This window comes from Hylobates moloch, unplaced genomic scaffold, assembly GCF_009828535.3.
Source record: "Hylobates moloch isolate HMO894 unplaced genomic scaffold, HMol_V3 SCAFFOLD_10, whole genome shotgun sequence".
Classification (NCBI taxonomy): domain Eukaryota; kingdom Metazoa; phylum Chordata; class Mammalia; order Primates; family Hylobatidae; genus Hylobates; species Hylobates moloch.
In genome coordinates this window covers 10,892,462-10,916,790 of record NW_026652285.1, presented here as the reverse complement: position 1 = coordinate 10,916,790, position 24,329 = coordinate 10,892,462, and the positions used below count along the sequence as shown (strand labels likewise).

At 40.6% G+C, this 24,329-nt stretch overlaps 1 long non-coding RNA gene across 2 annotated transcripts; it reads left to right on the top strand.

The window, feature by feature from the left end:
* Positions 1-213: 213 nt before the first annotated feature.
* Positions 214-21,890, top strand: LOC116474480 (uncharacterized). Of its 2 annotated transcripts, XR_004249695.2 has the most exons (7): positions 214-400; positions 5,651-5,744; positions 9,010-9,145; positions 11,724-12,005; positions 12,127-12,385; positions 16,268-16,432; positions 21,707-21,890. It is a non-coding gene; the product is annotated as an uncharacterized LOC116474480 (long non-coding RNA). The 2 variants fall into 2 exon arrangements; XR_009215367.1 differs by lacking the exons at positions 11,724-12,005; positions 12,127-12,385; positions 21,707-21,890 and having other exon boundaries at positions 16,268-16,397.
* The last annotated feature ends 2,439 nt before the right edge of the window (positions 21,891-24,329 follow it).

Genomic DNA, 24,329 nt, shown 5'->3' with positions numbered 1-24,329 from the left:
TGGTGAGTTGGGCAATTTGCCAGAGGCAACATGGTGGATTGGTTGCTATCATTCATTGTGAAGTCAGAGTTACAGGCGAGGGAGCAACAGGGCTGAGGAGATACCTGTTCTCCCAGTTTCACGGCCAGTAGGAGACCATTCTTACACTGCTTGGGGGAGCCCCTCAGGAGAAGACACCTTTAAGAGTTTCCAGCAAGAAGAGTCAGGTCATGCAGCCAGTTGCTTTCTCAGCCCAGCTGTGGGAATGTAAACAAGTTTCTAACCTCATTGAATCTTAGGTTCCCTGTTTGGAAATAGATGAGATCCATAACAGCCATTATTTTATTGGGTGGTTGTTGTATGGCAGGGGCTGTACTGAAGAGTCACACACGTTACTTAGTCTTCCCAACAATCCTGCAAGGTAAGTATATCAGCCACAGGTGAGAAAAGTGAGGCTTAAGGAGATTAAATAATTTATCTAAGGTCAAGAAAGATCCATATCCAAGATTGAAACCTAGGAATAACGGACTGTTCTTTCCATGTTAAAACTGATCAAATTGTACACTTTAAATATATGCAGTTGATTGTAAGTCCATCATGCCTCAATAAAGCTGTTTTTTTAAAGCATCATCCAGAATCAGATATAAAGATTAAAGAGAGGAACAACAACAAAACAATAATTATACTCATGTGAATATATGTGTACCAAAAATCATCCGGCTCTACACTTAGGATTTGAGAATTTTGATGCATGTAAAATATGCCTGAATAAACTACTGCTACTAAAAAAAAAGTAATTAGACCTAAACCCATAATTCTCAAATGTCACCTGGATCTCTTATTGGCAGAAAAATCACACTAGACTTCATCAAGCGTAAATCATTCTCTCAACTCCTGCTCGGCCTTAAAATGCATTTTTTTCTTATTACAAAAGCAATATAGCCATGGCTCTGATAAAACAACATTTTAGACTTTGGTGTATTTCTTTTTACTACTTTTTAGTACCTAAATGTTTATATGTATATATACATTAAATATATACATCTCTATATATACACATATCACACATATATATGTGTGTTCCACGTATATAAAATATAAATGTTTTCATAAAATATAAAAATAAATATAAAAACAAAAATACAAAAAAATACAGCCATGGCTCTGATACGACACTTTACACTTTGGTGTATTTCTTTTTACTATTTTTTAAACGTTTTTTGTTTATTTAGATGTATATATACATCTATATATATACACCCATGCATATATATGTGTGTGCATGTGTGTGTCTATATACACACATATAATATACAGACACACATATAATTGTATGCAGCACATGTGGAGTTTTAAAACATAGGATCTTACCCTACAAATTCTTTTATAATCTACTTTTAACACTTACGGAATATTGGAATATATCATGAAAGGCTTACTATGCCAATGAATGGTCATCTAGTAGAATAAGAGTTTTACAATTGCCTTCCGTGATGCCTTGGGACTCTTGGTAGATGCCTCAGGTGTTGGGGACCAGAGTAGGGGAGAATATAAAGGTCAGGTGAAAGGCAGAAAGAGGGGAAGCAGTTGGGGTCTGTATCTGTCAATCTCATTCAACAGAGCTCCTTTTATTTGTTCAAAGATTCGGTTCTCGTGTAACATAGCATTTAAAAAAGGAATTCCATCACCAAAAATAAAATAAAAATGGAAATCAAGATCTATAACATTATTCTCATTTCTGCTTAATTTCTTTTCAAAATGAAAACAGCTTTATTGTTTTATACTTGTAAAAGTAACAGCTACACATTTTTCAAGATTCAAATAATCCAAAAAATATAGAATAAAACATTGAAAGTCACCCATTAATCTCATTACTCATTAGACAATTTGGAGTGTCTGTGTATATCAAAATATACTGTACATGTATCGTGTCCTGTCTTTTTTCCTTAACACAGCCCATTTTCCCACGTCATTAGTTGACTTCTAAAACATGACTCCTGATGATTTATTATTTGTGTTATTTTATTAAGCCTATTAATAGAAAAAAATACAAGTCAACCTTAAAGTTTAAGGATAATTGGGTTTTTTTCTAAAATGTGTAACTTTGATACATTGAATATTCATGTAAACATTGCAAATGGAACATTCTGCATGTAAACAACTCCCCCAGGTTTTAAAATCTCAGGGTGGCAGATCATCATGCCGAGAAGGGCTTCTCCCAACTTTTCCACTGAAATCTCCCTAATGGCAAAGGAGGGTGTGATTCTGAATCCTCAAAGGTCTGGGGGAAGTTCTGGTGGCCTCTTCTGGACCCTAATGGTCTTTGGCATTTTTTGTTTGTCTTTAAATTTAACTTTTCCATCCATGGCTATTTAACTCATCTCCTCTTCTCATACATTCAGTTTGTTTCAACTCTTTTTTATTATCATCAGCAGCACTGCAATGCATCTTTTTTACATAATTCTTTGTATCTCCAGTTATTTCCTTAGAGATAAGTTCTAGATGTAAAATTATCAGGCCAATTGGTATAGATATTTTACGGCTTTATATATATATGCCAAATTATCTTTCAGAAAGAAAGTGCTAATCAACAATCTCATCATTTTATCTCACCCTCACCAATATTGGATGGCATCGTAAAAAATACCATTGATGTATGAAAAATACTATATCATTACCGTCCTTATTAGTATTTATTTACTAACTGAGATGAAAGAATTTCATGAGTTTGTTAGACATTTTGTGTCTTACTTTGTAGGATAGGATGTATGCTTTTATACTTTGTACATATTTTTATTTAAAGAGCATTTATTTTATTATTAATATTAATAATATTGTTTAGAAAGAGCTCTTTCTGGCCCAGCATGATGCCTCAGGCCTGTAATCCCAGCACTTTGGGAGGCCGAGGCGGGCAGATCACCAGAGGTCAGGAGTTCAAGACCAGCCTGACCAGCAGAGTGAAACCCCATCTCTACTAAAAATACAAAATTAGCCTGGCATGGTGGTGCATGCCTGTGATCCCAGCTACTCCAGAGGCTGAGGAAGGAGAATCGCTTGAAACCGGGAGGCGGAGGTTGCAGTGAGCTGAGTTTGCGCCATTGTACTCCAGCCTGGGCAACAAGAGTGAGAGTCCGTCTCAAAAAGAAAAAAAAAAAGAGAGCTCTTTAGGATTAAAGCGCAGCAAACTTTCGTCATAAGTAATCCTTCATTCCAATCTTTAATTTACATTTTAGTTTTACTTATAACACTTTATCTTTGTAGTGGTTTTGGTTTTTGTTTTTGTAGAGACGGAGTCTCTCTCTGTCGCCAGGCTGGAGTGCAATGGCTCGATCTCTGCTCACTGCAATCCCCGCCTCCCGGGTTCAGAGGATTCTCCTGCCTCAGCCTCCTGAGTAGCTGGGATTACAGGCGCCCGCCGCCATGCCAAGCTAATTTCTTTTGCATTTTAGTAGAGATGGGGTTTCGCCATGTTGCCCAAGCTGGTCTCAAACTCCTGATCTCAAGTGATCCACCTGCCTCAGCCTCCCAAAGTGCTGGAATTACAGGCATGAGCCACCACCCCTGTCCTGGACATTTTTTAGTATATGGTTTAAAGAAGGTATTTTTTTTTCCTTCTAACAGATTACTAAATTTGTCCTAACACTGTTGTTGGTGAATTCCCTTTTTTCTTGCTGATCCCAAATTTCATCTTAATCATACACTTAGTTCTTATTATCAACAAAGCTATTTTTCTTGGTTTTCCATTGTGTTCCATGGATCTATATTCCTAGTCTTGTGGCAACACCACACTTTTTACATTATTATAGTTTTATATGTTTTAATATTTGTTTCCTTACATAAAAATTTAAAAAACTGTTTTAAATGTTTTATTGAAGTGTAATATACATAGGAAGAGTCCACATTTCATCAGTGAATGGCCCAATAAATTTTCACAGACTGACTGTCAGTCTAATCAACAGCCAGATCAGGAAATAGAGCATCACCAGCACCCCAGAAGCACCATCCTACCATCAAACCATCAACCTCTTCCAGCTGCTGCCCACTCCAAGGGTGATGACTGTCTTGACTTTGATCAAGATTGGTTTTGCCTTTTGTTGGACTTTATGTAATAAGAACCATATGGTTTCTCCTTTTGTATTTGTCTTCTTCCATTCAACTTTATGCTTTTGAGAGTCATCCATATTGTTGAGTATAGTTTTAAATTGTTCATGCCCATTGCTGTATAGTATTTCTTTGTGTAAATATGCCATGATTTATTCATTCATTCTACTATTGATTTGTATTTGGGTAGTTTCCAAGCTTGGAACTACTACAAATAATGCTGCTATGAATGTTCTAGTACCTTATGTGAACATATGCATGCAATTCATTGGTGAGCATATGTATGCACTTCTGTTCAATCTATTCCTGGGAGTAGAATTACTGGGTCACAGAGTGTGTATATATTCTTTATAGCATATACTCACGGATAGCTTTCCGGAGTGGTTGTAGTAATTTACAATCCCTTTAGCAGTATTTAAGATGTCTAGTTGCCTACACTCTTACCCACACTTAGTACTTTCTGTCTTATTTATTTAGCTATTCTAGTGTGAGAGATATTGAGGTTTGAATTTCCATTTTCATGATGACTCATGAGGCCAAACACATTTTTGTAGCTTTATTGGTCATTTGTATATCTATGTAACTGTATCTTCAAGTTTTTTGCCTTCTTTTTATTGAGTTGCTTTAAAAAAAAAAACTGACTACTAGGAGGTCTTCATATAGTTGGGATTTGTGTTCATTGTTAGATACATATATTGTAAATATCATCTTTTACTCTTTGGGTTGCCTTTTCACTCTTTTGTGTCCTTCGATGACACCATTAACGTTTTAATACAATCTAATACATTACTTTTTTCTTTTACAGTTGCATTTTTGGTAACATGTTTAAGAAATCTTTGTCTTCTCCAATATCATAATCATGTTTTCTTATATAAGCTTAATGTTTCTTATCTTCAGATTTAGATGTACAATCCACTTGCAATTGATTTTGTTATTATAGTTTAAGTTCTAGGGTACATGTGCACAACGTGCAGGTTTGTTACATATATATACATGTGCCATGTTGGTGTGCTGCACCCATTAACTCGTCATTTACATTAGGTATATCTCCTAATGCTATCAATTGATTTTTGTGTATGATGTGAGGTAGAAGGATCAAATATATCCTTTCATATGGGTATCCAGCTGACCCAGAACCATTGATTAAGATGACTGTCTTTTCTCCACTGCCTAAGAGATGCACACTGTACGAATGAATATTACACAGCAATGAGCATGAATGATTTAAAAGTATATTTGACGATATGGATGAATCTCACTAACATGGTTGAATGGAGGAAGACACATATAAAAAGGGCAGAAAATATGATTTTTTTGTATGTCACAAATCAGGCAACCATGTATGTGGAAGACTGTAACCAGTCTTTTTTTTTTTTTTTTTTTTTCTTGAGACAGAGTCTCACTCTATCACCCAGGATGGAGTGTAGTCGTGCAGTCACAGCTCACTGTAGCCTCAACCTCCTGGGCTCAAGCGATTCTCCCACTTCAGCCTCCGGAGTAGCTGGGACTACAGGCACATGCCACCACGCCTGAGCTAACTGTGTTTTTTTGTTTGTTTGTTTGTTTGTAGAGATAGAATCTTGACATGCTTCTCAGGCTGGTCTGGAACTCCTGGGGCTCAAGTGATCCACCTGCCTCCACCTCTCAAAGTGCTGGGATTACAGGTATGGGCCTCCATGCCCAGTCTCTATTCTATCTCATTTATCAATTTACCTATTCTTGTGCAAATACCACAATGTCTTAATTACTAAAACTTTAAAATAGATCTTACTCACTGGTAATATAAGCCCTGTAGCTTTATTCTTCTGCAAGGTTGCCTTGGCTATTCCTGAGTCTTTGGATTTTTATATAAATTTTAGTATAAGATTATCAATTACCACACAAATACCTGCTGTGATTTTTTACTGAGATTGTGCTCATCTGTTTTTGATCTTCCCAATTAACTTCATTCTGTCAAGAGTTAATAAAAAATCCCTTGGATTTTTTATTCAGATTTTATTAATTTCATAATTTAATTTGTCATATATTGAATTCTTTTTTATTATTTCATGACTGTGGACAGTGATTTCTTCATCAGAACATCAGAAACTGTTGGAGAAGTTCTCGATCTATAATTCTTTTGTTTTCTGCATAATTTTATGGAATCTGTGGTCAAATAGCATTTAATATGTGTTTCCTGGATATACCTCATAAACTCTTGCAAAATGATCTTATCAAATACTTTTCTCATATATTCTGGCGTGGGTGCTCCCTGGTTCTTCTCTTCATTCAAGTATTTATTTGAGTATTTATTAATTCACCCAGGAGAGCCACTTGCATAGTCTAGTCTTAGGTATTGATACATACCATGCATTGTGTCTTCTGTTAAATATTTAGGTATCTTCCTTTTCTTTAGAAAGCTTTCACTCCAATAAAGACAATGAATACAAAACCAACTATCTAAAATGTTGTCTTTTAAGTGCTAGAGATTTAGAGCTATGGGAGGGCTTAACTCTAGCTGAGAACCCACCATGAGGTTAATAATTTTAGTGAAGTTGCAAGTTGAGCTATGTCTTGACACATGAGCAGGCATAGAGTCCACGACTCAGGGAGGAAATAGGGAGCATTCTGGGTGAGAAGAAAAAAGACATGAAAGCATGGAAATTCATTCATCTCTGAGAAATATGGATGTAAGTTCAGTAAAGCTGAGAAATAAGAGGGTGGAACGAGTGACAGGTGAAGCTGAACATATTTAGGTAAAGGAGGTAAAGGTCAGATTATGAATGGCTTTTTTTTTTTTTTTTTTTTTGAGACGGAATCTTGCTGTGTCACCAGGCTGGAGTGCAGTGGCGTGATCTTGGCTCACTGCAGCCTCCACCTCCTGGATTCCAGCGATTCTCCTGCCTCAGCCTCCCGAGTAGCTGAGACTACAGGTGTGCACCACTACGCCTGGCTAATTTTTGTATTTTTAGTAGACATGGGGCTTCACCATGTTGGCTAGGATGGTCTCAATCTCTTGACCTCGTGATCTGCCTGTCTGTGCCTCCCAAAGTCCTAGGATTACAGGCATGAGCCACTGTGCCCGGATCGTAAGTGGCTTTTTAATATGAGCTGGTGATTTTTTTTCTTTTTTTTTTTACTTTACTATTCAAGGTGGTTAATTTAAGAGAGTGTCGGCCGGGCGCAGTGGCTCACACCTGTAATCCCAGCACTTTGGGAGGCCAAGGTGGGCGGATCACAAGGTCAGGAGATTGAGACCATCCTAGCTAACATGGTGAAACCCTGTCTCTACTAAAAATACAAAAAATTAGCCTGGCATGGTGGTGGGAGCCTTTAGTCCCAGCTACTTGGGAGGCTGAGGCAGGAGAACGGCATGAACCTGGGAGGCGGAGCTTGCAGTGAGCTGAGATCACTCCACTGCACTCCAGCCTGGGCGACAGAGCGAGACTCCATGTCAAAAAAAAAAAAAAAAAAGAAGAGCGTGTCAAGATCAGACTTGCATTTGAAAAATATTACTCTATTCCTCAGGGATCTAGAACTAGAAATACCATTTGACCCAGCCATCCCATTACTGGGTATATACCCAAAGGACTATAAATCATGCTGCTATAAAGACACACGCACACGTATGTTTATTGCGGCACAATTCACAATAGCAAAGACTTGGAACCAACCCAAATGTCCAACAATGATAGACTGGATTAAGAAAATGTGGCACATATACACCATGGAATACTATGCAGCCATAAAAAATGATGAGTTCATGTCCTTTGTAGGGACATGGATGAAACTGGAAATCGTCATTCTCAGTAAACTATCGCACGGACAGAAAACCAAACACCACATGTTCTCACTCATAGGTGGGAATTGAACAATGAGAACACATGGACACAGGAAGGGGAACATCACACTCCGGGGACTGTTGTGGGATGGGGGGAGGGGGGAGGGACAGCATTAGGAGATATACCTAATGCTAAATGACGAGTTAATGGGTGCAGCACACCAACATGGCACATGGTTACATATGTAACAAACCTGCACATTGTGCACGTGATGTACCCTAAAACTTAAAGTATTATAATAACAATAATAATAATAATAATAAAAGAAAAATATTACTCTAATAGCACAGAGGAGGGAGGACTATAGTGTGCAGAGGCAGTTAGGAGGTTACTGCTATAGTCCAGCTAAGAGATAAGAGCCTGGACAAAGCCACTGGGAATGGGGGTGGTGACTGAAATTATTCCAGAGGTGAAATCCCTGTGACTTGGTGATTGACTGGGTGCAGGTAGGTGGAGAGGGCATCCTGGATGTCATGGGATCTAACTTGCTAAGCTCCAAATTGCTGCCTCTGGGTCATCGGGTTAAACAGAGCAGCTATTCTGAAAGTATGCCAGCGTGTACCATTGATTGGCAGCTGTGTGAAAAGGCACAGCAAAATGCTGCTTTATTCTGTTTCTCAGAATAACCACGTTCTTGCCACATGATTTCGTTGTACAGGATTTGTAGGTTCTTTTGCGTCTTATCCATCTGTGTATTTACTGCTGGTCTCCTGGGAAGGGAGAAGACAGGTTATTTCAGAAATACAAACCCAAAGCAAAAACATTCCCTCCATGCGGCTGCTCTGAAATTAGATTAGTTTGTCAGATTAGATTGGAAAGGAATCTTAAATCATTTAATACAAACTGCTCATTTTGTAGATGAGGAGGCTACGGCCAAGAGAGGAAAAATGATTTGTTATCCAGTAAGTAGAACCATGGGCTCTATCTGAAAATAGTGAGAAACATTAGATCAGCATGGTTAAAAGCAAGGAATCAGATAGCTCTGGGCTCTGCTGCTTACCAGATGTGCGATCTGGAAAGTGTTATTTAAGTTTGTCTGAACACCAGTGTATTTGACTACAAAATGGAGTTGTAGCAAGAATTAAATAAAAAGATTGTGTGTTCACAGGGATGATGCATCTGAGAGCTCAATGCATGTCGGTGATGGCGAAGATGAAGGTGCTGTGAGTGATGATGAGGAGGAGGAGGAGCAGGATGTAATTGAAGGAGCTTGGGCTTTGCCATCAGTACAGCTGAGTTAAAATGTCTGTTACTAGTTGTTTGACCTTGTTATAATGATCTAACTTCTATAACTATCAATTATACATAACAGAGATAAGAATCTTGATCTTGCACTATTTTGAGAATAAAGCAAAATAAGATGTATATTTAAAGTATCTAGCACAGTGCCTGGCACAAGGGAAACGGTCAACTAAAATTTACTTTCCATCTCTGAATCCAGACTTCTTTTTCCTCTCCTTCTTCTCCTTCCCTTTCTCTCTCTTCTTCTTCTTCATCCTTCTCTAATAAAATTATTTTTATTAATACACTTTTTTTTTGGAGCAGTTTTGGTTTCACAGCAAAATTGAGTGGAACAGACTTCTCATATAACCCCTGCCCCACCTGCACAGCCTCCCCCATTATCAACATCCCCCACCAGAGGGGCACATTTGTTACAACTGAGGAACCTACATTGACACACCATTATCACCCAAAGTTTATGTTAGTGCTCACTGTTGGCATTGTACATTCTATGTGTTTAGACAAATGTATAATGACATGTATCTATGATTATAGTATCATGCAGAATAGATTCACTGCCCTAAAACTCCTCTGTACTCTGCCAATTCATCTCTCCCTCCTACTAATCCTTGAAAACCACTGATCTTCTTACTGTCTTCGTAGGTTTGCCTTTTCCAGAATGTCATATATTTGGAATCATACAGGATGTAGCCTCTTCAGACTGGTTTCTTTCACTTAGTAATGTGCATTTAAATTTTCTCCAAGTCTGTTCATGGCTCATTTATTTTTAGTGCTGAATAATATTCCATTGTCTCGTGTATGGTAGTTTATTTATTCACTCACTGACTAAAGGACATCTTGGTTGCTTCCAAGTTTTGGCAATTATGAATAAAGCCACTATAAATAAAAGTGAGCAAGATTTTGTAGATGTAAGTTTTCAACTCCTTTGGGTAAATACCAAGGAGCATGATTGCTATATCTCATAGTAAGAGTATATTTAGTTTCGTTAAAACCCACCAAACTGTCTTCCAAAGTGGCTGTGCCATTTTGCATCAATACCAACAATGAATGACAGTTCCTGTTGCTTCACATTCTAGCCAGAATTTGTTGGTGTTCTGCATTTTGGTCATTCTAATAAGTGTAGAGTGTATTGCACTGTTGTTTTGATTTGTATTTCTCTGATGGCATATGATGCGGAACATCTTTTTATGTAATTATTTGCCATCTGAACATCTTTGGTGAGATTTCTGTTAAAGTCTTTGTATCATTTTTTTAAGAATCAGGTTTGTTTTCTTTTTGTTGAGTTTTAAGTGTTCTTTGTATATTTTGGATAAGAGTTCTTTATCAAATAGATGTGCCTTTTGCAATTATTTTCTTCAGGATGTGGCCAGGTAACACCACAGTGTTCTCTTGACAGGGTCTTTTGCAGAGCAAAACTTTTTAATTTTACCGAAGTTGAATTTAACAATTCTTTTTTCTGGATTATGCCTTTGGTGTTGTTTCTAAAATTATCTCTGCATTCAAGGTCATCTAGATTTTCTCCTATTATCGTCTAGGAGTTTTGTCATTTTGCATATTTTATACTTAGGTCTTTGATCCATTTTCAGTTAATTTTGGGTAAAGGTGTAAGGTCTGTTTCTACATTCATGAGTTTTTTGTTTTTTTTTTTTTTGCATGTGCATGTTCAGTTGTTCCAGCTCTATTTGTTGAAAAGACTTTTTTTTCCTCCATTTTATTGCTTTTGCTCTGTTGTCAAAGATCAGCAGGTTATATTTTTGTAGGTCTATTTCCAGGCCCTCTATTCTGTTCCATGGATCCATTTGTCTCTTTCTTCCCTAGTACCATGCAGTCTTGATTATTGTAGCTTGATAGTAAGTCTTAAAATCAGGTAGCATCTCCAACTTTGTTCTCTTTCAATATTGTACAACCTTATTTTTTATCTTTATGCTATATTGTCATTTATTCATTATCTGGATATCTAAAAATATGTATTACCATCATTACTCCTAAAGCCACTCTTCTCCATTCCACATGAATTTGTTCTCTACAATGTATGTCCACCTCTCTTGTAGCTTGTAGATGATGCCAGACCCTGCCACTCCACTCAGAGAATCCCTGGGTATCAACTTTGGGACAAGGACAGTTCCCCTAGGGAAATCCTCACCCTTCCAGATACTGGAGGCAGTAAATGTGGTCTCCCACCTGGTTCTCACATCTCCATCAAGACAGCATTTGGCAGTTATAATTAATAATTTATTGTTTGGAGACATTTGCTAGTTTCCTTGCTTCAGCAATTAAAACAATATTTTATCTTTTTGGTGGTTGTTTTTTGTGGGGTCCTAGGAATGAGAGTGGAATGAAACACTTCTGAACCCCTTTTCCTGAGCCAGGCTCATTTCCTTCAGATACTACAAAAAAACCTAAATAGCCCTATATTCAGGGATCTTTTGTAAAAGCAGCAGGTCTTCTGGCTCTAATGCAGACAGACCAACTTGACAGCTTACTGTGGCTGAACATGACTGAAAATCAGGTCAGGGATTCTCACCCTAGGAGAACAAAAAGGTCGGTAACCAGTAACGAAAATGTCCCTGTTGTTTGTAGATGGAGGCGCATCACAGAACTGGCAAGTACCCGCCTGAAGGGGGTCCATCTTTTCTGGAACTGCAACATCCTATCTGTTTGCTTTTATGCCTTAATATCCCCAAAATCACTCTTGCCAAATGCTACAGAGCACATATTTATTGTTTTAATTTAAGTGAATAGGTTTGAGGATTTTAAAAGAGAACTTTGAAGCTATCCAAGGGGGTTCCAAAATCAGAGAAAGGAAAGCTTACACCAGAATGCATTAGAGTGACATAGCTCATCCCAGGCTCCCTGATTTAGGTATGAAAAGAGCACTGAGGTTATCTCAAAGGACAGTTCAGGAAGGGAGGAATGGCAATGGGTCTGGAATGGGTGCCAACTTGCCTGCAAATTTTTTTTTTTTTTTTTTTTGGAAGAAAAGGAGAAAGGGAGGAAAGAAGAAGAAAGGAAAAACTGAAGAAAGAAACACTGAGGCTCATGTCTTTGTTTTGTTTCTCAAAAGATTCCATTAGACTCAATATGTCATTCTAAGTGCACCTGGATATAGTGCAGATTTAGATAACTCTCTCCTCCCCTTCTGACCTTTATTATGACTGCAAAAATTCTGTGTGTGAGGGATAAATAATGCATGCTCTCAGCCAAGAAGGGAAAGAAGACGCAAGGAAAAATTGCAGAATAGAGTAAGAAACATCTCTTTCTCTAGTATATTTTTTTATTTCTGACCTACTTCCTCCTACCTCCAACTCCACCCCTTGCCCTCTCTTCTCCAACAATCAGGACCTGAAAACCTGGAAGCAGAGTGTTGGAGAGCATAGGTTTGGGAGTCAAACCTGCATTTCAAATACTCACAGCAATGACATGTCAATTGTGTGATCCTAGGCTAGTCCCTTCTCTTCTCTCTGCCTTGATCTTTGTAAAATGGGGATACCCATCTTAGCGTGCTTGGTATCAAAGGCTTTGGAAGAACAATAAATGAAGATATATGCAAATGAACCTTCTCCACTGCTCCATAGGGAACAGACAGAAAGGAGAAAGGAAGTCTATTCTGGTCAGTTGTGGGCCTGACGCATTAGGGGGTAAGCTGTAGTGGGAGGAGTCACTTCTCAGTGAGCCTAGAATTACTTCATAGAGGTAGGAGAGAGCCCAGAAACTTAGTCAGATGCCCCAGTCTGGCTTCAGTGGCAGCAAAGGGAACAAAGGCTTGACAGTCACCTGTGGGGTGAGGGGCTTAGTGTTTTGTTTTTGTTTGTTTGATTGTTTGTTTGTTTTACCATGTTGAGAAGTCAGAAACCCTCTGCTTCCTGCAGTTGTAACAGAAACAGATGAAGAGACAGCATTGAACTCAACTCAGCTCCCAAATTGAAATCAAAGACGAGTCTCACACAACAATAATTTGTCTGTCTACATGTATGTTTGTTTCTTATTCATGCCTCTATTTTGCTGAGGACTGTTTTCCAGCTGGTGGTTTACATAAGGCCCTAAGCACTTGACCCTCAAACGTTTGGATTAGAAAATGAGATGGGAAAGGAAATGACTGTAGGGCAAAAAATTCAGCTTGGCTACTCAATGTTTGTGGGAAGTTGTAGGCAATAACAGAAATAAAGTTTGGGGATTATTTGCTCACTTGTACATTGTCCCTGATTCCCCAGTTACATGCCTAATTAAGAGTTGGACAGTTAGGCAAACAGTTTAAATGTATAATAAGGGAGTTTGGGATTAATATCCAGTATAAGAAGAGGCACATCTGGTCCTTAGAAAATCGTGGGAAGAAGTGTCCCTGCAGTGTGTTTTTTGGAGCCCAAGTCTCTGCTGCTCTGCGGGCATTTCTGAAACTTTCTGATACTGCTTCAACTACCTGTGCCTTTTCACTCTATCTCTAGAACATTAAATGTCAGAGATGGAAGAGATCTCCATGGAGGCAAAATCCGAGGTCTGAGGAAGGGAGCGAGCTGCTTGACGACACAGGAGTGGGCACCCCAGGGCTGGACAGGCCTTCAGATGCCCAGTTGTTCTGTACCCTCTTCTCCCATCTGACCCCACCAGCACCCTGACCTTGGCTCTCTCCCATCTTATCCCAAACATTTTCAATGCTTCTGCTCTCTTGCTGCCCAACTTCTCCACTCTCCTTCCCATTTTCCTCCTAGACTTCCCTTTACCCCTTGTAAAACTAGTCTTCAGAGCCTCCATTTCCTATTAGGTTGGTAGGCCTAGGTAGAAAAAGGATTGTGTCTGTGTGGCTAAATAGAGCCATCGCTCATGAAGGCAAGAGCAAGCAGATATTTCTGATTGACCTCAGTGATGTTCCTCACCACACCTGCTCTTTAGATCTCTGGGAAGATGAGAGGATCGAGCTTCTCTGTCAACTCTCTCTTCATGCCCTGCCCATGGATGCACCAATGTAAGTTTTCTACAGACAACAAATGGTTTGGGGTAATCACAGAAGAATCTCCTTGCTTGTTCCTGTTCCAGTTTCACTGGGTGTTTCAGAATTACAGTCTCACAAAAGGAATCCAGCTGAAAGAAGGGAGCTGAGTTGCTGTGCATAGTAGTGCTGTGGCACTGCTGAGCAAAAGGAGGCAACCAGCTTGCCAGGGTGAGGATGTTGAAAGCCTCAGTGCCGTTCCTGTAACCCAGAGAAATCCTTGACTCTGGATGCAAAGGGTAATTGGAGAATTTGCTCAGGAATTGCTTGAGGAATCTGCACAATCAGCTTCTTCCATTCTTACTTCCTATTAGAGGCATTCTTGCCATTTCCATGGCAACTAGGAGGCTGCATGGGTGTCACTGAACAATTGCTTGAGGAGAGATGGGAGGGCCATCAGGTGGGGCAGGTAGGTACTGAGGCTGAGAACCATAAATCTTCCCATGTTATCCTTACCTGTGGTTTTAACAGGGTGAGCCCCAAAAGCAGATGCAGGAATGTAAGCATCATTATTCATGTTGTGACCTCAAGGCCCCAGATGCCCATCTGAAGTCATAAAGATGTGTGATGCGACTAGAGATTGGCACTAGAAAGATCCTGTGGCCCTTCTTCCTATCATAGGCTTGGCTGCCCTCTTCTCTGCCCACACTTTTCTTCCTTTGCCTTCTTCTCCAAGCTTCTGTCAGAAGGCAAGCTTAGGACCAGAGGAAAAGGCATACCTTTCTTTTGCTGGGGGATGGCTGGTTTGAGGGGGATGGAAAATATAACACAGAGGTTAAGAGCAATGTCTGCTTTCTGGCTATGGGATTTTGACGGTCAGTTGCTTCATTAGTAACATAGAAATGATGATAATTCTTCCTACATAAAAAAGGCTGCCATGAGGATTAAATGGGTTCATACATGTGTGACACTTTGTGCCTGTCATGTAGATGGTCCTGTAGAAGCAGGGTGACTTCATATCTGATGTGTCTAGGATAGTCCTGTTTTTCCTGTTTTTCCAGGGTAATTGTTGAATGGCTCCCTTTACTTTTGCAAAGTATCTAAGGTTTGGATGCTAACTATGTTATTGCTCTGTAGATAGTGTTAGCTGTTTTACTATGGGCAGTGATCCAGTATTTTCAGACTTACAGGGTGAGATGACATGAGCTAGGAAGTGAGGCAAGCAAGAGTTTGGCTTCGGAGCATCAGCAATCAACCCATTCAGGTTTAACTGCGTTTATCTTGGAAGAGAAAGAATACCCTGTAACACTGAAGTTTTGCCCTTCCCCACCCACTCCCACCTCTTGGTGAAATGTGCCAAGAACCAATAAGGGGACAGCCCTACCAAGGTCCCATTCAGTGACGCCCATTCAGAAGGCAAGTTTTGAGAGCTCTGCACAGGAGTTGCTTTCTTCTCTGCTACAAGTCAGATAAGTAGGATCAGGGTGCTGTGTCACCAAAGAAGCAGCAGAGCCATGAGTTCCCAGATACACAATAACTATGTAGAGATGACCACAGATGCAAGACCTTCTTCCCTGGGAGAAGGGCTGGGGTCAATCTTGGCAGACCATTGGCACAGGGACCATCTTGCCTTTATGTTGCCAGAGTAGCAGGCTCAAATCTCGACTGGAGGGTAGGTCTTTGTGTACTTCAGGTTATGATCCATCTATTATCTATCTACCTATCTATTATCTATCTATCTATCCATCTATCTATCTATCTGTCTGTCTTTACTGCCATCAATACAATGACTGCTTCTCATTCTAATACTCTAGACCCTGGAGTCAAATCCAGCTCTTCCACTAACCAGCTGTGTAACCTTGAGCAAGTTCCTTATCTTCTCCACATTTCACTTTTCTCTTCTGTAAAGTGAGGATGATAACCATATCTACCCCATGGGGTTGTTTGAGAATTTTAAGCCATTCATGCCCTATTCATAGCATGTGCTTGGTGCACAGCAAGCACTATAGTAACTATTGATGTTGTTAACACATTATTTCCTTCCTATTATCCTTAAGAGAGAGTTCTTACCTTCTCATCTCATCTCTTTAGTTTTCTTAATATAACTCTAAATTAAAATAAAACTCTTCACTTTGTTAGGAAGAGGACCATGACTTGCTTAGGCCCGACTAACATTTGCACTTACCATTTTGTTACACAGATGGGCAAACCAGGAAAACAGAGCTCAGTACAGAAGGGAGTTGGGCAGCCTCTGTTCCTGTTTGGCTCTGTCCTTGAAGAAAGTGATAAGAAGTGCACAGATTTTGGAATTAAACAGACCGTGGTTTGAAGTCTGGATCTTCCAGTTGTAACCAGGTGGCATTGGGTAAACTATTTAACCTCTTAGTCCCTGAGTTTACTAATGATATAGGACTTAAGAAGAAATTATTTAGGCAGATAGTGAGGATATGGAAGCCCTTGGTAAGGTTTTCCTTTTTTAAGGAAAATTAGCCCCAAAATCATTTTCTTTTCTAACAAACAGCAACCTGTAAAATTGAGTGGCAGACATGAACAAGCAAGCTGGAAGCTTGCACGAGTGAAGGCTACCTGGGATTAGGAATGTTCAAAATGGTGGCTCCATGTTCCCTTCTCTTTACCAGCCGTGTGTACAGTAAGGAGCAGACAACATGGCACCAGCCAAGTGAAAAGCCCATTTGCATAAGATTAGGGTGGGGTGGCCTGTGTTTCCCACATGCTATGTAAACATCACACCTGGTCCAACCAATCTGTGGGCCCTATGTAAATCAGACACTGCTTCCTCAAGCCTGTCTATAAAATCTGGTGCACTCAACCATGGGCCAGAATTCCCATTCGGGCAGCCCTCTCTCTCACAAGAGAGAGAGCTGTACTCTTTTCTCTTTCTTTTGCTTATTAAATCTCCACTCCTAAACTCACTCCTTATGTATGCCCGTGTCCATCATCTTCTTGGCGTGCGATGATGAACCCTGGGTATTTGCCCCAGACAGTTGCACCACTTGACTAATATATAATACAGGGAAAATTGCATGGTTCTTGCAGGGGTTAATGTGTGAAAAATTCCTAGCAGAATTTCTGGCATGCAGCAGTATTCCATAAATGTTGACTCCTTGTCCCCTCCTGCTATTAGATTGTAAGCTCCTTGGGGGGAAGGAGGCTGTGTTTGTTCACTATCCTACCTCTCAGCACTTAGCACAGTGCTAGTAACTGAGCAAGCAATCAGTCACTATTCACTACATGAGTGCTGAATGAATAGATTTTTCGTGCATTGCATACCTTCTCATAAATAAATATATTAACTTTCTGCTTACTGCATCATGGCTAATCACTGCTAGAGATGAAGACTTTGGGGATTTAATGATTTTTGAAAACTATATTCAAGGTTAAATTACGAGTCAAGCCAAGACTTTAAACTGCTGGAAGCAATTTCCTCATATTTCAACAGTTGCTCAACCTCATTTGATTTATTTATGCAAAGCCTTCGAACCCCTCCTCCTTGCATTTTCCCACATCCTGAGTATGCACATCATGGCAACATCCTTGCTGCATTTCCTTGGAAATAAAGCAAAGGCATTGAACACAGTTTAAGGCTGAAGTGCCTCAGGCCTTGTGTTGTCAAAAGGAATTAACTGGAAGGTGAGGGGATGTTTGTCCTTGATATCACTCACTTCACTTCCTTAGTTCTGCATTTATTCACAATGTGCGAGGGATGGTAAAGGCAGATGGATTTTGAAATTGGCTTTTCTCCTGGCCTACCCACAGCTAACTCATGAGCCTCATTCCTCCCTAAAACTGCATGAAGGGCTATAACTCCTGATGGGGTGGCTGGGGTGGGGTTGAAACTGCTTTTGCAAAGATTACAAGAGTGGGAGAAGTCTAGCATGGTTGACCCCATCTTCCTTCTAGCTTCACAGGCTGGGCATAGGCTAAGCTAACCATAGGAGCAATTTAGTTTACATTTAACTTTGAAGCATGGATGATAATAATTCCTCCCTAAAATGAATCCCCTGCTTGCTCAGGGACTGAAATTTCCTTTGTAAGTCTAATGAAAGGCCACAAGAGTAGGATTATGGGAGGGGCCTGAATTCTGCAAAGATGTAGATGTAGCTAAAGGCTTACTAGTCATTGTCTCCTAGCTTGCCTTTCTATAATCCCTTGCTGCTCAGGAGTCATGTGGCCAAAGGTCACCAGATCTGTGACTTCCTCGGCTGCTTCTATAGATAATGTCACCACTGTAGACCCTCAGATTGCTCTTTGAAATGTTTTTAAGATTTTTGCATTCCGACAGCCAAATGACTCCACCCATATCTGGGACTCATGACTCAACTGATCCCACCCAGAGGCAGACTCAGCACATAAGGACTGAATCCTTATGAGTTCATCCCCAACTGATCAGTAGCATCCATTCCCTAGCCCCCTGTCCACCTAATTATCCATAAAAATCCTAGCTTCTAAGTTCCTGGGGAGATTGATTTCAGGTATAACTACCATTCTTCTGCTTAGCTAGCTCTGCATTAATTAAACTCTTTCTCTACTGCAGTACCATGGTCTCAGTGAATTGGTTTTGTCTGTGCAGCAGGTAGAAAGAGCCCATAGGGCAATGACAGAGGTCTGCTTGTTCAAGGTTCCTTTTGTTCGTATGCCTCCTCAGCCATCTTCTTCTCATGGTCCTTGGTACTCAGGATTTCTTGGTCTCCTTGGAGGCATGTCTGATGGGATGACAGTTAATCAAACAGGGCAATTCCTTCCTGCCTGGAGTGGTCTGGGAGTTTCTTGACTTCTTCTCTGGATTTTAAGCTTCTCCAGGGCAATGTTTTGTTTGCTTGTTTTATGTTTTTAGCACCTAAGACTGAGCATCTGGCCAGATACAACAGCAATCATTTAGGGGAAAAAAAAAAAAAAAAGGCTGTGGCCCTTCTCTGTGAAGGACAACCACATTTTCTTTTATGAGAGGCAGGCATTTTCCTGAGGTTGTAACAAGGACTTTGTGTGTGTGTTGTCAGGAAGAGGGATGGATACTGTTGGAGACACTTTTTGAGAAATAGCAGCTGTCTCTTGTTATTATGTAGGGACCTGGGAAGGTGTAGACCAATCTGCAAATGGAACCTGTAGCTCCACATGGCCAAAAGGGAACAAGATGGTAACTATGATCCTAGAAACATTTGATGAGGGAAATGAGCAAGGCAGAGAGTGGTGGCACTCACCAGGGTTCATGGGCTGGAGAGAAGGGGCCAGGTAGATTGCTCAAGGAGACCTAGTTGAAGCTCAGTGTGTAAATGAGTCTGGAAGGGTCTCAGCACCTGGTTCCCCTGACACGGTGTATAGACCTGAATAACAGCAGTTGAACGTGTGTACTTGTGAACTAAGGGAAATATAACCGCAGCTCCCCACTGTGCGGTGATCTAGGCCGGCACCAGCGTGGCCTTGGCTGTGCTGGGAAGTGTCTCTAGACCTGTATGAGATCATTCTTCCACAGTGACCTCTGGTGGTAGTTGGGGGCAATTGCACTTGGCCTTGGAGAAGATGGCCCTGATTGATTTTTTTTTTTTTTTTTTTGAGACGGAGTCTCACTCTGCTGTCAGGCTGGAGTGCAGTGGCACAATCTCAGCTCACTGCAACCTCTGCCCTCCGAGTTCAAGCGATTCTCCTGCCTCAGCCTCCCGAGTAGCTGGGATTACAAGCGCCTTTCACTGCACCCGGCTAATTTTTTGTATTTTTAGTAGATACGGGGTTTCACCCTCTTGGCCAGGCTGGTCTTGAACTCCTGACCTTGTGATCCACCCGCCCTCGGCCTCCCAAAGTGCTGGGATTACAGGCGTGAGCCACCGGGCCCGGCCTGATTGATATTTTAAAGCAAGCTTATCTAGCCCGCTGCTCAGGACAGCTTTGAATGTGGCCCGACACAAATTTGCAAACTTTCTCAAAACATTATAAACATGTTTTTACTTTTTTTCTTTTTTTTTGCTCATCAGCTATCGTTAGTGTTCGTGTATTTTACGTGTGGCCCAAGACAAAGTCTTATTCCAGTGTGGACCAGGGAAGCCAAAAGATTGGGCATCCCTGTAAAGCAAGAGTAACTGACAAAGCCCTGGAGCTCTTGGATGAGTGGTGAGAATAAATACAGGGAAGATAAAATAATATCAAGAAGCAAGGAGAGAGATTCTGGACTTCATGGTGATTAGGCAAAATGGCTTGAGTGATTCATTTAATAACAACAAAAATATGGGACTGTAATTATACCCCAATTACTGAAATATCTCATACCAGTTGCAAAATTTTTTATTTAAATATGTTCCTTATTTATTTATTTATTGAGACAGGGTCTTGCTGTACCACCCAGGCTGGAGTGTAGCAGCATGATCACAATTCACCGCAGCCTCAAACTCCTGGGCTCAAGCAATCCTCCTTCCTCAGCCTCCTAGGAGCTGAGACCATAGGCACGTGCCACCGTGCTTGGCTAAGTTCTAAATTTTTTGTAGAGACAGGATCTCACCATGTTGCCCAGGCTGGTCTCAAACTCCTGGGCTCAGGCGATCCTCCTGCCTCAGCCTCTCAAAGTGCTGGATTACAGAGGTAAGCCAATGCACCCAGCTGGCAAACTTATGTCTTGTGCAACACTTCACATATAGGTGGATTTCAGGACATGTTTGTTGAATGAAGAGGATGGAATTAAGGCTCATCAGAATCCACACTCTGATAGAAACTTCACATACTTATCCATTTTATTTCTTACAAGCTGATAAATGTTGTTATCCTCATTCTACCGATGAGCTGTTGAAGGACCCATCTCCAGTAGTGACTGGTGGAAACAGTATTGGAACCCAGAGCTGATTCCTGAACCCCCGCCAGCCCCACTCTGTCATCTCCTCGGTCAGTTGGGATGCTGCCGGGATGTCTGCCGCAGCCTCAGGCACGGAGTGGTGAAACAGATGATTTGGATGGATATAGTTAATGGAGGCCTGGGGTCAGTGAAAGTGATTTAATTGAAACGAAGTCAAGGAAAGTTTTACAAAGGGAGAAATTAGGTGTTTTCTCCTGAGAGTTATGATCTGGTGAGAGGATTATGGTACTGAAAATCCTAGCAAAGGCATCAACCAGCAACACTTGTGAGTTCCATTAGTTACAATCACCTATTATTGGGGATGGGAATGGAGAAGGGAATAAAAGAAAGTAAGTTAAAGGTTTTTATATTAAAAGGCAGAAAAAAAAAGTCAGCTAGGTGGGAAAATAAAAGAGAAAAATAGAAATATTTTGATAAAACTGATACATTGAGATTATTCAACTGAAAGAAATGTTAAGTGTATATGGGTGATTTTGCAAGAAGTCTTGCCAAAATCACAGGAGGTTAATTATTTTGACCCCCATTTTCTGCTCCCACACTTGACTGAAGGCATTCCAGACTGGAAATGTCACCACTGCCCTCAGTAACATGTCTACAGCAACTAATGATCTCTCTGGAGTGTAGCTCAAGTTCCTGGAGTGCAACTGTAACTCTAGAAGCAAATTGGCTTTGCACTAATGGCTTCGACATAATTGCTTCTAGTTTCTGGTCCGTTCTGGCACGAAACACAAAGCAGGCAATTGTTAAGTATTCTTTTTCTTTTTTTTTCTTTTCTTCTTTAAGGGCCTATGGTTCATCTTACAATATCAGAGACTATGTAACGGTTGGAAGCTCATTTGTGCAGAAGTACTAGTTAGGCCAAGTCCCAGGGTGGTGGGGACCTGAACTGCCTCATGCACATTGTACCCAAGAGCCTGGCCCATGAAAGTAAATCAGTGGATACTTGAATAAAAAGAAGAATATGCGCTGAAGTTTTCTTTGAGGACATTTTTTTTTCTTTCCATAGTTTTGAGCATCTCTGATGTTTTGAGATTTCTGCCAGTCTTTGAGGATGTAATGCTCAATTAGACTTGTTCTCTGTCCTCAAAGAGCTTATATAATAGTTAGTGAGCTAATTCTCCTGTTTTGAGAGACAGGGGAAAATGTTATGTTATAATGAGTCATTCAGACTCCATCGACTAGGCCTGACTTTGTTACTTTTTAAAAAACATTCTTCCACTCCTGCTTGGATATCTCTTTATACAAGACTCAGAGACACATATGACGCCCCTTAGGAGGGGTTCTGACGTGCAAATTTCTGAGACCCAGAAGCACCTAGCTTCCGTTTTCCAATGTCCCAAATTCTATGAAAACCACAAGCACATGCATTCGCTCCCATGTTCTCGGGTGCCTCGCCTATCAATCAAGGGTTACAGGATGTGCAGGGCAGTTGCGTTTCAAAATAAAATGGATGTGAAAACAGCTGAAGCCCAGCAAGCACTTGATAACTGCTTCTTTTGAAGGCAAAATAAGATTCTTCTATGAGGTAACAGGCTCCTTCTGGGCTTAAGTAGGTGTAGGGTTTACAGTGTAGATTCTTGTGCTATGGTTTTCCCATAAAAGAGGGAAATCTTGAAATCACAGCACTTTTGTGGTAGGGAGGATTTCAAGCAGTGCTTAATAAGGTGTACATGACCATAGCAGAGTTTCCCCACCCATCTCAGGGAAAAGGCCCCTGAAATTAATCGTGAGGAGCCTCTCCTGTCCCCAGGGACCTAGATGAACCCTGACTAATAAATATTTAAATCTCACTCCTTGTCTGCTCTCACACTCAAACCCTGATTCATGACTGTATGCTTTCCATTTGGCATGAAACAGAGAGAGATCACAAGTCCACAGGGTATAGCTCCATGCCACCTGGGGCTCCTTTAGACATTAGCATTATAGTAATTAATAATGGCATCTTATCATTGCAAGCTTTTATTAGATATTTATCAGTGGTTTACATTCTTTAGCTCATTACATTCTCCCATCAGTCCTATGAGGTGGGCACTGTTATTGCTCCCATTTTACAGATGAGCAAACCGAAGTTTAGGCAAGTGCAATAGCATGCTTCAAGTAACATAGCTGGTGTGGGTTGGCCCAGGATTTAAACTCAGTCATCTGGATGGCAACACCCAAACTCTTACCCACAACATTCAGTGGCCTCACAAGACACCTGGGTGGTGGCATGACTCAATGAACCTGACTCTTTCCAGAAGCTCATTCCTGCACCAGCAGTGGCACTATGGGCAATTTACTTGCCCTCTTGAAGCCTTAGTCTCTTTGCCTAAAATAGGCAGAATAAACTCACAGGACTGAATGAGATGTTGACTCTCAATACATGTTGATTTCCTTCTCTCCATGGAAATCCATCTGTACAGAAAGCTGAGTGGGACATTTTAATGTCAGTGAGCGTATGGGTCACACAGCCCACAAATGCATGCCTGGTTATCTTATATACAGGTGAGAATCGGGTTTACCCATCAAAGCATTTGAGCACTGACATTGTTTTATTTAATGACTTCAAGCTCTATCGGATTATAACTCTTCCCAATAGGACTACATATATTGTGACTTTAAGTGGAGCCCGTGAATGTTTTGGTTTCAGGTGGCAGCCTGTGAATGTTTTCCCAGCAAAGTTAATTAAATGTACCCGACGCTCTCCATGCGCCTTCCCTGTCTCTCACACAGTCAGGCTTGCAATTTCATGTGCTCTCCCTTGATCTATTTTTATACCATCACATAATAATTTATCTGCTAAATATATCCATCATGCTGGATTTGCATTTTTTTTTTATTAAGTTGCCTGCCAGCCTCCTATAGTTTAATCGGTGTTTACTCAACTCTCTGAGTACTGGAGAGTGTAGAATTACAAGATGTGGGCCCAAAGCCAGCCTCTGGTAGCTGCTCTGCTCTGTGACTTGGGGCAATCCCTTTCTGTCAATCCAGGTCTCAGTATGCTCCTTTATAAAATGGGAGCAGGAGCTACACTGAAGAGTTGTTGTGTGGTTTATGGAAGGTAAGATAGTAAATGCAATATAAACAGCAGGGTTTGCCATTAGAAATGGTTCATCTTTGCATGGATTTATTGAGTATTACAGAGTCCTTAGCTCCATGCATGCAGAGATAGGCAAAGCAAGAAGGACAGTAAGCTTAAGGGCTGTGGAAACAGATTGGCCCTGCTTCCAGCTCCTCCTAGCTATGTGACCTTGGACATATGGTTTAACCTTGTTATGTCTCAGTTTACTGTAAAGTGGAAATGATCATTGTACCTATGTCACTGGTCTACATTAGGATTCACTTAGTGGTTTCCAACTGAGGGTGATTTTGTCCCCAAGGGACATTTGACAATGTCTGCAAACATTTTTGATTGTTGCTATTGGGG